A 12,241-nucleotide genomic window follows, 5' to 3' on the forward strand; every position below is an offset into this window, starting at 1 on the left:
TGAACTGAAAGAGCCAAAGGCAGTATTTCTGAAGCTGGAGCCAAACCTCAGGTCCATGTGGTGTCAAGTTAAGGAGTCTATGCTCTGTACTGAGGCTCCATGGGCTGTGGAAGTTCCCACAGTTGAGGATCTGGGGCTGTCATCTCTCTCTTGGAAACACATGGAGCTCTGGCCTCTAAGACTATGAGAAGTCCTGTCTTACATGACCAGACTCGCTTTGTTTCATCTATGGCTTCCCAAACTTGTTCAAATTCTGAACTATTTGTAGCAAGATCCACGTGAGCAACTTGCTGAACTTATACCCGATGGGAAGCACCAAATCTCTACTCTCTACTCAATTCTAAAGTTGTATATTTCTGTTCTGTGTTTTCCTTGGAGCTAAATTAATATATACTGACCCCAGTGGTATAGTAGAGACCATGCAAAGCTCTTTATAGACCATATACTTCAGTTAACATCCATGACAGCTAAGAGCTAAGTGTTATTATCCCCATTTTCAGGTTGATAAAATATACACACAAACACAAAACAGAGTCCTGAGGCAATCCCCAGTGAGTAAGCAGCAAGGTGTGCCTGCATGAGTTACCCTACTTAAAACCTCGCCATCTTTCCCCAGCCAACAGCCTGTGACACAAGCAGTTCTTACCATTTCACATTTGTCTCCAACTGTGGCTTTGAGAATGAGTGTGTGTGTGTGTGTGTGTGTGTGTGTGTGTGTGTGTGTGTGTGTGTTGCAGCCAGTCTCTAGAATTATTATGTGCAGATCGATGTTAGTCTAAAACAACCAGGTGATCTATAAGCTTTTAGCCCCTGAGCAGATGAGTGCTAGAATGTCTGTGCTCGACATATAAACACACAAGACTTGCATTTAACACATGACTTCTCACTCTGAGTCATATGTGTTTCAGATTCGATGCCAGCTAAGTGTGTGGTCCCCATCACCCTTCTTCTCTTCCTGTCAGTGGGTGCACAGGCTTTAGCTCCTCAACTCGACTTTGTTCCCTCTTCCTGACCTTCTTCCCTCTCTTCCCTCTTTCTTCTCAGTCTATTCTCATAAAAAGACTTTGACCTGCCTGGGCCAGAGAAATGGCTCAGCAGGTTAAAAAAATAAAAGGTGTTTGCACCCAAGCCTGACAACCTGAAGTAGCGTCTGCAGCCCATATGTGGAAGGCGAGGACTGACTCTTGCCTGCACTCTAAAGGGAACACAGTTAAGAGCAAACACTTACCATGCCATGCTCTACCTGGGACACCTAGCTTTATTCTTCTTCAGTTAATTACACGTAGTGTCTCTGGCATGTCACTATCACCCCAGATTGGAGAATCAGCCACATGGCCTCTTTACATACTTCTCAGAGTCATATTGCTCTGGTGTAAGGAGGTGAGTGCAATGCCTCGACTCTTAACACTTTTAAACATTAGTTTAAAGCCATTTGTGTGACTGCTTCACTGTGGGTCAGTGGTCGATGATCCAGCTGCTCCATCCTGTCTACGTGCTTCAGTTGTCGTGCTCCTGATTATTTCTCGAGGAATCCAGCCTTCCCTCTGCTGGGCACATTACGTGAGTCACACGTTAACATCCAGAGCCACTACTGATTTCATTGATGCATTCTCTATGTGCTTCCTATCTGGGAGAAAAAACAGGAGATGACCTAGAGAGCCACGGGGCAAAAGCAGTGTATGTACCCTTTCACCAGCAATACTTTCTGTATCTACAGACAACAGGAATGGATCTGAGCACTGGGATACTGAGCTTTAAAATGCCCCTGAGAACTGAGCCAGCTGAGAAAAACCAGTACATTAGGAAAAGTGCCAAACACATGAGCATGGAGCTTGAACGAAAGCAGGGCCATGAAGAATGGACTATTAGTAAGACTACAGATCTAACTTTCCACTTTGATTTGGATTTATTGTCCAACCACAGGTTTTACCATAAGATCTTTAGGTAAACAAGAATGGATCTGGAGATGTCATTTCATCCCAGTGTGGTGGCACATGCCTGTAATCCCAGCCCTTGGCATGGAAAGGGAGGGTGGGTGCAGGGGGCTACAGCACCAAAAGTTTTGACCATCTTGGGCTACAGAGTAAGACTTTGACAAAAAAGAGAGAGAGAGAGAGAGAGAGAGAGAGAGAGAGAGAGAGAGAGAGAGAACTAAAAAAGTCATTTCAATAACTGAGACATTTCCAATGTAAAGAACTATATAAAAAAGAAAAAAGAGTTCATTATTTATATTCTAGTCTAAACAGAGTCTACATTTCAACTGGGGGGAAAATGGAAGTCACAGAGAATTCTCAGGATTTGGGATTGATAGCAAAATAAAGAATGCATTTCTATCCCCTTCAATAGCTAGTACAAGACTTTGCATACAATCTTATACACATGCATGCACACTTACACACACACTCTTATATACTTATATGCACACACATTTTTAAAAGGGTTTTGTAGGGATAGTTAACATAAAAGAAACCACACTATTAGGTACAGCATGAGTCATGCATAAACCCTGGAAAACCACCGCTATAATCAAGACATGGACACACTGTTACTCCTAAACTTCCCCAATCCCCTTCCCTTCTTCTCAGTCCATTCTCAGACAACATCTCTCTCTTGACTTTCCCACCATAGTGCTAGAAGTTCTGATTCCTCCATACCCTCGCCCACACTTGGCCTGGTTTCAGCCTTATGTGTCTGTTTTAGATTTTATTTACTTACTTTGTGGGATGTAGAGAGAGTACATACCACAAGATACATGTGGAGGACAGAAGATAACTTGCAGGTGTCTGTCTTCACCTTCTACCATGTGGGTTCTGGAGATGTAACTCAAGTTGTCAGGCTTGGAGGAATCCACCTTTACCTACTGAGCCATCTTTTGGCCCAGTAAGCCTTCATAATTTTAGCTTTTCCAGTGTTATATAGTGATACTTCCTGTGGCTTTAATTTTCATTTTTCCAATGATTAATGTTATTGAACATCTTTTCATGTGTTTTTCTGCAAACCATATGACTTTTTATGCAAACAATATGCCTATTTTAATGGAGTTATTTATCCTATTATTAAGTTCTGATAATTTATTTTCTTATATATCCAATTCCAAGTCCTTTATTGTACACATGACATGCAAATGTTTTATCTCTTATCTTTTCCATTCTCTCATCAGTCTCTTGTAAAAAGCACGAGTTTTTAAAAGTTGGATATAGTCCAATTTGCTATTGATTGGGGTTTTGTCATTACTCTGTAAAATCCCTTTCTAACTCAAAGATGTTGGATGTGATGCAATGTCCTGATTGCAGTAACATTTCCATTTATGCAACTTTACAATGGCCCTTACAGTACTGGAGACTGAACACAGCATTCCATCTATGCTAGCCAAGCTTCCACACCTGAGCTACCTCCCCAGCACAATATGGAGAAATTCTTAAAACAGTGATTTACATAAAAGCACAAAAGAATGTGGACATACCCTAAGCACTCCCTCACAAAGGAATGACTAGACAAATTACAGCCCCACCACAGAATTCTGTATAGGTACTAAAGGAGTGAACTGGAACTTATATGTACTGACCAAAAAAGTAAACCACTCCCCCCAAAAGGAGGGACTGGGATAAAATGCATGTGAAAAACTTACATATGTCTGGAAAAAGTAAGCCAGGAGACAACAACTAAGCCAGAACACACAGAGACCACAAAGGACTCCTTCATGAGTAGCATTGGGAATGGTGTACAGCACAAGATTATTAACTTCTATACATGCCTTTAAATTTCCTGTTACCTTAAGCAGATATTTTTACACAATTGTAAATCCAATCAAGTATAAAATAGTAGCCATAGCATGTAGCAGATATAACCCACATCTCCTATTTGTACTTCCACTTTGAAACATTTTTTGTTCTTATTTGTTTTAGTGGTTGACTAAGGAGGAAGAAATACATTAGTGGATGGGAGAAGTCCAGAGTAAGCATCTTAGTAAGTGTTGCGGATTGAGGAAAGGAAAACACAGGGAACACAGGGGAAGAGTAATCTTACACTGAAACCAGTATCTCATAAAGTGACTTTGTTTGGATATTGGGAGATCTTGCCTGTAATTAGTTAATAGGACACCATCCTAGAGTAAGGTAGTTCTCTGATCTAACGAGGTTGATGTCATTATGTAAAGGGAAATTTGGACATCTCATTTATGCTCAGGACAGGAAGAAGGTAGAAAAGGGAAAGGTTATTCCCTCAAGAAACTTCATTTGTTATTCCTAAAGGTAAGCCATCTGGAGGAGATTTTCTTCTACATTATAGTGGCTCCAACTTGATCTCTGAAAAGCCTTAGACCATGTGTGATGAAATGGGTGTGTCCAGACCATCCTTCCCGACCAAGTCATGGCTGTGTTAACAAAAGGTAATATTGCAGGACTGAGGATAATTAATGAACTAACATCATCAGTGGCATCCATTCTATCACCATTAAAGGAGGAAAATCCTCTGTCTCTTGGGATTTTCTCAGGGGTTCAACATACTTTCCATACATAGCAAAATACTTTCTACATGACACAAAAGCACAAAACATAGGTTGCAGGCCTTGAAACCAGAAAGCCAGATACACACTCCAACTCTTCCTCCAAGGAATACCGAGATGGTAAGGAAGTTCTGGAAAGTCAGTGGTTTGGTCAGTGTTTTTAAATGAGAATGTCCCCACAAGCTCAGATATTTGAATATTTGGTGCCCAGATGGTGGTGCTGTCTGGGAAGGTGTACCCTGTTTGGTGAAGTAAAGGCCACTGGGAGTGTATAGCCTAACCCATTTCCAGTTCACTTTCTGCTTCCTGTTTGCAGTTGAAGATGTGATCTCTCAGCTTCCTGCTCTAGTAATCTGTTGCCATGTCTCCCAACCATTATGTGCTCTCTCTCTCGCTCTCTCTCTCTCTCTCTCTCTCTTCTCTCTCTCTCTCTCTCTCTCTCTCTCTGGGGGGTGAAGGGGGTGGGTGGATGTCTGGAACCATAAGCCAAAATAAATTCTTTCTTCTGTAAGTTGCTTCTGGTCATGACATTTTATCACAGCAACACAAAGGAACTAACATGCTTAGTGTTATGTAAAACAAACAAACAAACAAACAAACCTGGCTACTGTTACCACCATCATTACTAATAATAACCATTGTCTATGAATATAACTATGAATATAAGCCTGCAACAAATGGATATAATATTTTTGTTGTCTCCCTGCATTAATTGAAACTGGCAGGAAATGTAAAAGTCACTAATAAATCTCCTGGCAAATGACAGCTCATGAGTGAGCATCACTAGGATGTAAGAAAGCATGGCCATAGCTCTTGACCACAATGCCATTTACTTATTGCTCTTTTGGGCACCAATATCTCTGAGAACACCTAAATGCTTTATTCTTCCAGCTGTTAATATCTGAGAGTGACTACAGATAACTGAGAGCAAGTGTGGACTTGGAAACTTTTAGAATTCCGTAAGAGCTAAAAATTTCCCCTGGACACATGGCTCCTGACCCCAATTTACACAGGACTTTCTAAGAATCATCTCTTATATGATGTCCCTGGAGATGTTTGTGACATGGCAGAAACCAAGGATATAGCAATACCTCAACAAAGGCTTATTTCCACAACACTCACAGCTAGGTCTCTTCAAAACAGAGAGCCCAGTGGTCAGGGCCAAAGAATGTGTGACAGCCCACCCCCCTCAAGACACAGTCCAACTCCCAGCCTCACCCTCACTCTCCAAAGTGCATGAGAGAGGGGCAGAGCTGAGCGCTGGACCATGTTCTCAACTCCCAACTGTGAGGATAACTCTGTGCAATAGCTCACACTTTCTCATTAGACAAGACTAAAAGAGCTTTCCCAAGTGAGACTCTACCACCAAGAAGTTTACACCATCTACATAGCCTCTGGCTTACGAAGCCAGAACCATCAGAAACAGTGAAAGCTGCAACACACCAGGGGACAGAATAATACTAAGTCCAACTTGGAGATTAAAAAAAAAAAGAGTCCTCCAAAGTATACAACGATATCCTTCCTTTCTAGAAGCTCCCTCTACTCACCTTCCCCCTGCAGGAGGCTTGGGATCTAGATGTGCAATAATGACGAATGGGAGAGAGCACAAAACCTCAGACACGGATACAGTGACAGTACTATCTAACATTATCAGTCTCAAGAAACATGTTTCTGTCCAATGGGGTACCTTGTGTTCTGAAACCCTGGCAAAGAAGCTACTTCTGTGGCATAGATGGGGAAAGCAAAACTAGAGAAGTTATAAAACTAAACAATAGGGCTGGAAAGACAGTCCAGGCAGGAAAGTTCCTGCCACTTAAGCAGGATCCAAGTCTGCCCTCCAAAATGGCATGTGCTTTTAATCACAATACTGGGAAAGTAGAGACAGGAGGAGCCATGGAGCTCACTGGTCAGCCAGCTTTATAGACTCAATGAGAGACTCTGTCTCAAAGAAGAACTCAAGGTGATAGTTGCTGAGGAACAGCTTCCAAGGTTGTCCTGTGGCCTCCATGTTCAAGTGCACATACATAGACCTATACACACATGAATAAGCACAAATATGTACAAAAACATACAAAGTCTAAACTATAGCCTTGTTGATAAACAACTTAATCAAATTTACTTATGAAGAGACAGGTTCACTTTCTTTGGTTACTTTTTAGCCAAATGATGCCTGATTTCTGGGACAGTCTGTTCAATATCATTATTACCAGAAGGCCCTTATCAATGTGAGATCACAGAGCAAACAGAAGGTTATAGAGGGTGTCTGTTCATCAGCCATGGAAAAGGAGACCTTGCTAAGACACTGGAGATACTGAAAAGTGCCACACGTATGAAGTAACTCTGTCCCTCTTCTATGACACCTTCCCTTCTCAGTTCTCAGGCCCACCCAGAGGTCAGATCTGGTCAACACACTATGGTGGTGTATCAGTAATTAGCTGCTAAACTGGGATCAGAACTTGGTTTTTAGTTAATGTAAGGTGATGGTGAGATAATTACATTGGACTGTGAGGAAGGCTGTGAACAAACACCTCAACTATTTTTTCCTGTTCTCCTTCTACAGAGCCTCTGTTTAGATCTGAGCCCCTGGGGATCAGAGGCACACTGTAGCCATTGAGCACCTCTGAACTAGTTTTATTTGCTGGCCAATAAGGTGGCCTACTGCTATTCAGGGAGTCACAAAGCAGTCCTGCAAAAGACAGCCCAATTTCTAGTAGCTTCAGGGCTGCAGGCTGACTCCACCAGTGTCTCCTCCAGGGCTAGGGACAGGGCAGAATGGAGTCAATGTGCAGGGAAGGGAGGGGAGAAATAATCTAGAACATCAAACAAAATACAGAGGTTGCCCAATACTGGAAGATAAACCAGAACAGTCAATAAGAAACAGCCATTGAGCAATGAGGAGCCAGAGGGCTGGAAATCTTCCAATGCCAGTGTTTCACAAATCATTTAGTGGGGATTTTGCTGACTGGCTTGAAGGAAGTCAATGATATAAAACAGCGAATGTCTAAGAGAGGGGAACTCATGTCTGATTAACCACTGGCCACTCTAAGTTCTCTTCATGGAGGAGAAGGCATAGTGCTTTGTGCTTTGCTATAAAAGATGCAAAAGTGCAAACTTTAGGATGAACTTGGTGGGAGGGGAGGGTCTCTGAGGAGAAGGGATTTGTTCTTTGAAGCACAAGTTCTGGATCTTTCCAGCCTCTTTTCCTCAGCATATCTTACCTGAACTCAGGCAAACTATCCAAATAAATACCATGAGCTCCACTAGGAACGCATCTCAAAGAACACTTGGGAATTCCAACCATCATGTGACCGAGTAGCTTATTTCTCTCAAAAACCTAAATCATCAAACCTTAAGGAGCCCTGGGTTAACATAGCCAACCATATTGCTGTAATAAGAAGTGTGAGAGCCAGCCTGGGACGGAAGTACAGACTGACACCACAGGTACCCAGAAGGCAGAAGCAGGAGGCTCACAAACCTCAGCCTGGGCTACAGAGTGAGTTCAGAGTCAGCCCAGACTACTGGATGAGACCATGGCCCAAAATAAAAAATATAAGTAATGGCTGGGGATATAGCCCAGTTGGTAAAGTATTTGTGTAACATGCATTAAGCTCCCCAGGCTTGATGCCCAGCACCACATAAAATGGATGTAGTGGCATAAGCCTGCAATCCTAGAGCTGACAAAGTATAGCAGGAAGACCAGCAGTTCAAGGCTACAGTGAGTTTGACAACAGCCTGGGATACATAAATCTCACACTGAACGAACAAATGAATCAATGAATGAATGAATGAATAAGGGCCAAGGATGCAGCTTAGCAGTAGAACGTTTACCTAATGTGTGTGTGAGAGGCCCTAAATTCAATCCCTTGTACCAGAGAAGGGGGTAGAGAGCTCTCTGAGCAAAAGGCAACCATCGTTCTCCTCTTATGTATTTGCAGCATCAGCACCAACATGTCCATCATACCCTTCCTTGTCTCACACTCCCACAAATTAGTGAATTGGGTAGGAAGTGAGGCTTGCACCAAACCTCTTGGGTCAAACTCTAGCTCTGTCCATTTCTAGCTACCTGACCCTGGCCAAATCATTTCAACTCTCTGGCCTCCCATCTCTTTATAAAATGGGAATAAAACCAGCCATGGGAAATAAATGATCCGGATAATTCGTATAAAGCTCATTGTAGTGCCACCCAGAGAGAATAGGTGCTGGGCAAGTCAGCTGCTATCACCTCCTCACCCTGGTCTGTTGTTCCTGCTGTGAGTTTGGTTCTGCCTGGCAAAGCATCCAACTGCCCAAGTTCTCAGTGCACCTGATGAGCCAGGTCTAATGGTCTCCAGCTGCTGTGATAGCTGGTTCGTCACTGTCACTTCTCAGGGGACAAGCAAAACTGCCATAACAACGGAGACATCAATCTGGAACAATCCACTCAGCATCAGGAAAAGATACACCAGGCATGACGCAGCAGGACAAGCGAAAGGCAGTTCTGGGGAACAATATACTCTTCCCTATAACACGAATCTTAAAAGACCTTATTAATAAAAACAAACCCAGAGCCAGGTATTGGGGTGAATGGGGAAAGATCAGAGAAACAGAACAAACCACATCCAACCTCACCTTGCCAAGTTCTCAGATGATCCTGTTTCCTCAGACTGAAAGCCTCTGAGTCCTCATCTGAACAGATCTCAGCTGAACTGCCTAAAAGCCTAAAAGCTTAAAAAAAATTCTAGTTCCTGGTCTTCATGCCTTATATACTTTTCTGCTTCCTGCCATCATTTCCTGGGACTAAAGGTATGTGTCACCATGCCTGGTGGCTGTTTCCAGTGTGGCTTTGAACTCAGAGATCTGGATGGATCTCTGCCTCCTGAATGCTAGGATCAAAGGTGTGTGTGTCACCACTTTTCTGGCCTCTATATCTATCTAGTGACTGTTCGGTTCTCTGACCCCAGATAAGTTTATTAGGGTACACAATATATTAGGAGACACAATATCAACACCCCCACCGCCCGCCGCTGAAACCCTCAAGAAACATTTTAATGGAAACTTTGGTAATGGTTTAGATGGGAAATGCCCCCATAGGTTTATGTGCTTGGCTGCTTGGTCCCCAGCTAGTGGGTCCATTGTGAGAAGTGGGGCCGAGCTAGAGGAAGCAGGCCACTGAGTAGGGAGCTGGAACCCCACCTCTCATCCTCTCTCTGCTTACCATCTCTCTTGAGATGTGAAAGGTGGAGAATCCTAGCAGCACATGCCCCTACCATGGAGTCAGCTGTGCCAACACGTCTTCTCCAACACAGTGGGCTGTATTCCCTCAAACCATGATCCAAGAGAAATCCCCCTTTAAAGTCACTCTGTCACCTATACTGTCACAGCACCAGCAAAGGTCAACCTTTTTTATTATTATTATTAACAAATTTTTTTCTTCATTTTACATATGAATCACAGATCGCCCTCTTCCCTCCTCTCGCCCCTCTAGCCTCCCCCCCCCCCCCCAACCCACCTCCCATTCCCTCCTGCAAGAAGGCAAGGCCTCCCATAGGGAGTCAGCAGAGCCTGGTACATTCAGTAGAAGCAGGTCCCTCCCCCTGCCTCAAGACTGTGTTAGGTGTCCCACTATAGGTAGTAGGCTCCAAAAAGCCTGTTCATGCACCAGGGATGGATCCTGATCCTACTGCCAGGGGGCCCCTTAAGCAGAGGGCCTAGTCCAGTACTATGGAGGCTCCACAGGTATTGGTATAAATTTCATGAGTTCCCACTAGTTTGGTTTGGCTGTCTTTGTAGGTCTCCCCATCATGATCTCAATGCCCCTTGCTCACAGAATCCCTCTTCCCTCTCTTCAACTGGACCCCTGGAGCTCAGCCTGGTGTTTGGCTGTAGATCTCTGCATCTGCTTCCATCAGTTACTAGAGAAAGGTTCTATGATGACAGTTAGGATATTCACTAATCTGATTACTGGGGTAAGCCAGTTCAGGCACCCTCTCCACTATTGCTGGTAGTCTAAGCTGGGTTCATCTTGGTGGATTCCTGGGAACTTCCTTAGCACCCAGTTTCTCCCCATCCCCATGATGTCTCCCTCTATCATGGCATCTCTTTCATTGCTCTCCCACTCCATCCCTGTTCCAGCTCGACCACCCCGTTTCCTTATGTACTGATTCCCCATACCCTACCCTTCATTGCCCCCACCACCACCAGTTTATTCATGGAGATTTCATTCACTTCCATGTGAAGCAAGAGATTGCCAGACTAAAACCACAGCTCCAGAGAAGCTGCCTAACAAGGAGGACCTAAAGAGGGATGCATGGATCTCCCTGGGAAAGGTAAGTAGAAAAGGTCAACCTCTTTATCAGCCAGAAGTTTAACAGGAAACCAAAAGTAAGGCCAGGCAAGGATGGTTTTCTGAGTAGCCCTGGTTTTCTTTCTACACTTCCTCATTTTGTCCAAGGCACAGGCACTGGCTAAATGAGAGTGAAGAGACTAAGAGGGTTCCAGTCTTGAGAAAACAAAACCCAGATGTAGGGATAAAAATGGAAAAGGTGTGATCTCCCAGAAATGACTCAATTGGAACCTTTACGGAGTATCTTATGAGAAGGTGCTTTATACACGGTCATAGAATTTGCTAGAACTTATCTGCTAGGCATTGTTAAGATGGAGTTCCACTCCATCTTCACAATGTCCCCACCCCTAAGGATGTGTTGGCCTCCTTTGTTTTGACAGTCTTTCAATCACGATCCTTCTTCTCCTCTGGGAGCTTATGTGTCAATTATAACACATAACTAACACCCTTACCTGGTTAGGTTTGGTCTTTCTAAAGACCAATGGAAGCAATCATCAAATCCATTGGAAAACCCAGGCAGATTTTGGAGTATCGAAGCTGAAGTAATATCTCTATTTGAAAGAAAAAAAAAAGACTTAGCCTTTTCTACTGAAAGCCCCCTTCACTTGTCTGAAAAGATCCTGCCTCAAACAGCCTCTTTAAAAATCTGTAACTCTTGTGAGTCTCTACAGGAAAAAAAAAAAGTCAACTTTGCATAGGAGAACATGAAAAAGGAGGAGTTCATATTTACATTTTTAAAAAATTGGGATGATGATTTAAGTCTTCATGTCCCTTTTGATCCTATTATATGTTCAATGGCAGAAGCACCCAGGAAAGAACTTGAGTGCAACACAGCAGTTTAACATTCAAGGGAGCAGATGAAGTGGCCACAGTTCTTGTGACTGAATGAGAAATTACCCAGCTCAGCCCTGCCCAGGGCAACAGGTCCATTCGTCTGGACTGGATTTGGGTCAAAGAACTAAATTTCAAATCAGAAAAGAGAAGCAGCATTTTTGTTGTTGTTAGCAAGTAGATAATGATGACAATAATAATTCAGTCTGATGGAAGATTCTCCAAGCTCCTGATCCCTCACTGTATTCACTGAAAAGACGGGTCAGTCAGAGGGTGAATGTCTGGGCTCGGGAAAGTTGGGCCACATTCCCAGATCCTCTGAGCTTTCCAATGGGAACTGATAAAAATCAATTAAGAAAGGACACTGTTCTTTGCTCTTGGACCTCTTCTGTGTCTAGGTGTTTATACAACTGATGGATGGCCTGGTCCTATTGGGAAGTTCATGGAATGCTTCCTTGAAGTATTTCCTGTGCTCTGGATCCTCTCAAAATGTTTGTATTGAAAATCAGTGAGGGAAAAAAAAATAAGTGAGTATGTAGGACTGAAGATATCTGAAAGCAGAGAGCAGGGCTTAAGATCTGCTG

General features: G+C 43.3%; 1 protein-coding gene across 3 annotated transcripts in view; it reads right to left on the bottom strand.

The window, feature by feature from the left end:
• Pid1 (phosphotyrosine interaction domain containing 1) overlaps nucleotides 1–12,241 on the bottom strand; it is a 225,387-nt gene that overhangs the window by 210,485 nt on the left and 2,661 nt on the right. The window contains exon 2 of one of the 3 annotated variants that reach the window (XM_028857057.2): nucleotides 11,279–11,377. The exons of the other annotated variants lie outside the window; for them this stretch is intronic. The gene's annotated coding sequence lies outside the window, so the exon portion shown is untranslated. The remainder of the gene's footprint in view (nucleotides 1–11,278; nucleotides 11,378–12,241) is intronic. 3 annotated transcript variants of the gene reach the window in all.

The sequence above is a fragment of the Peromyscus leucopus genome, chromosome 13, assembly GCF_004664715.2.
Source record: "Peromyscus leucopus breed LL Stock chromosome 13, UCI_PerLeu_2.1, whole genome shotgun sequence".
NCBI classification, from domain to species: domain Eukaryota; kingdom Metazoa; phylum Chordata; class Mammalia; order Rodentia; family Cricetidae; genus Peromyscus; species Peromyscus leucopus.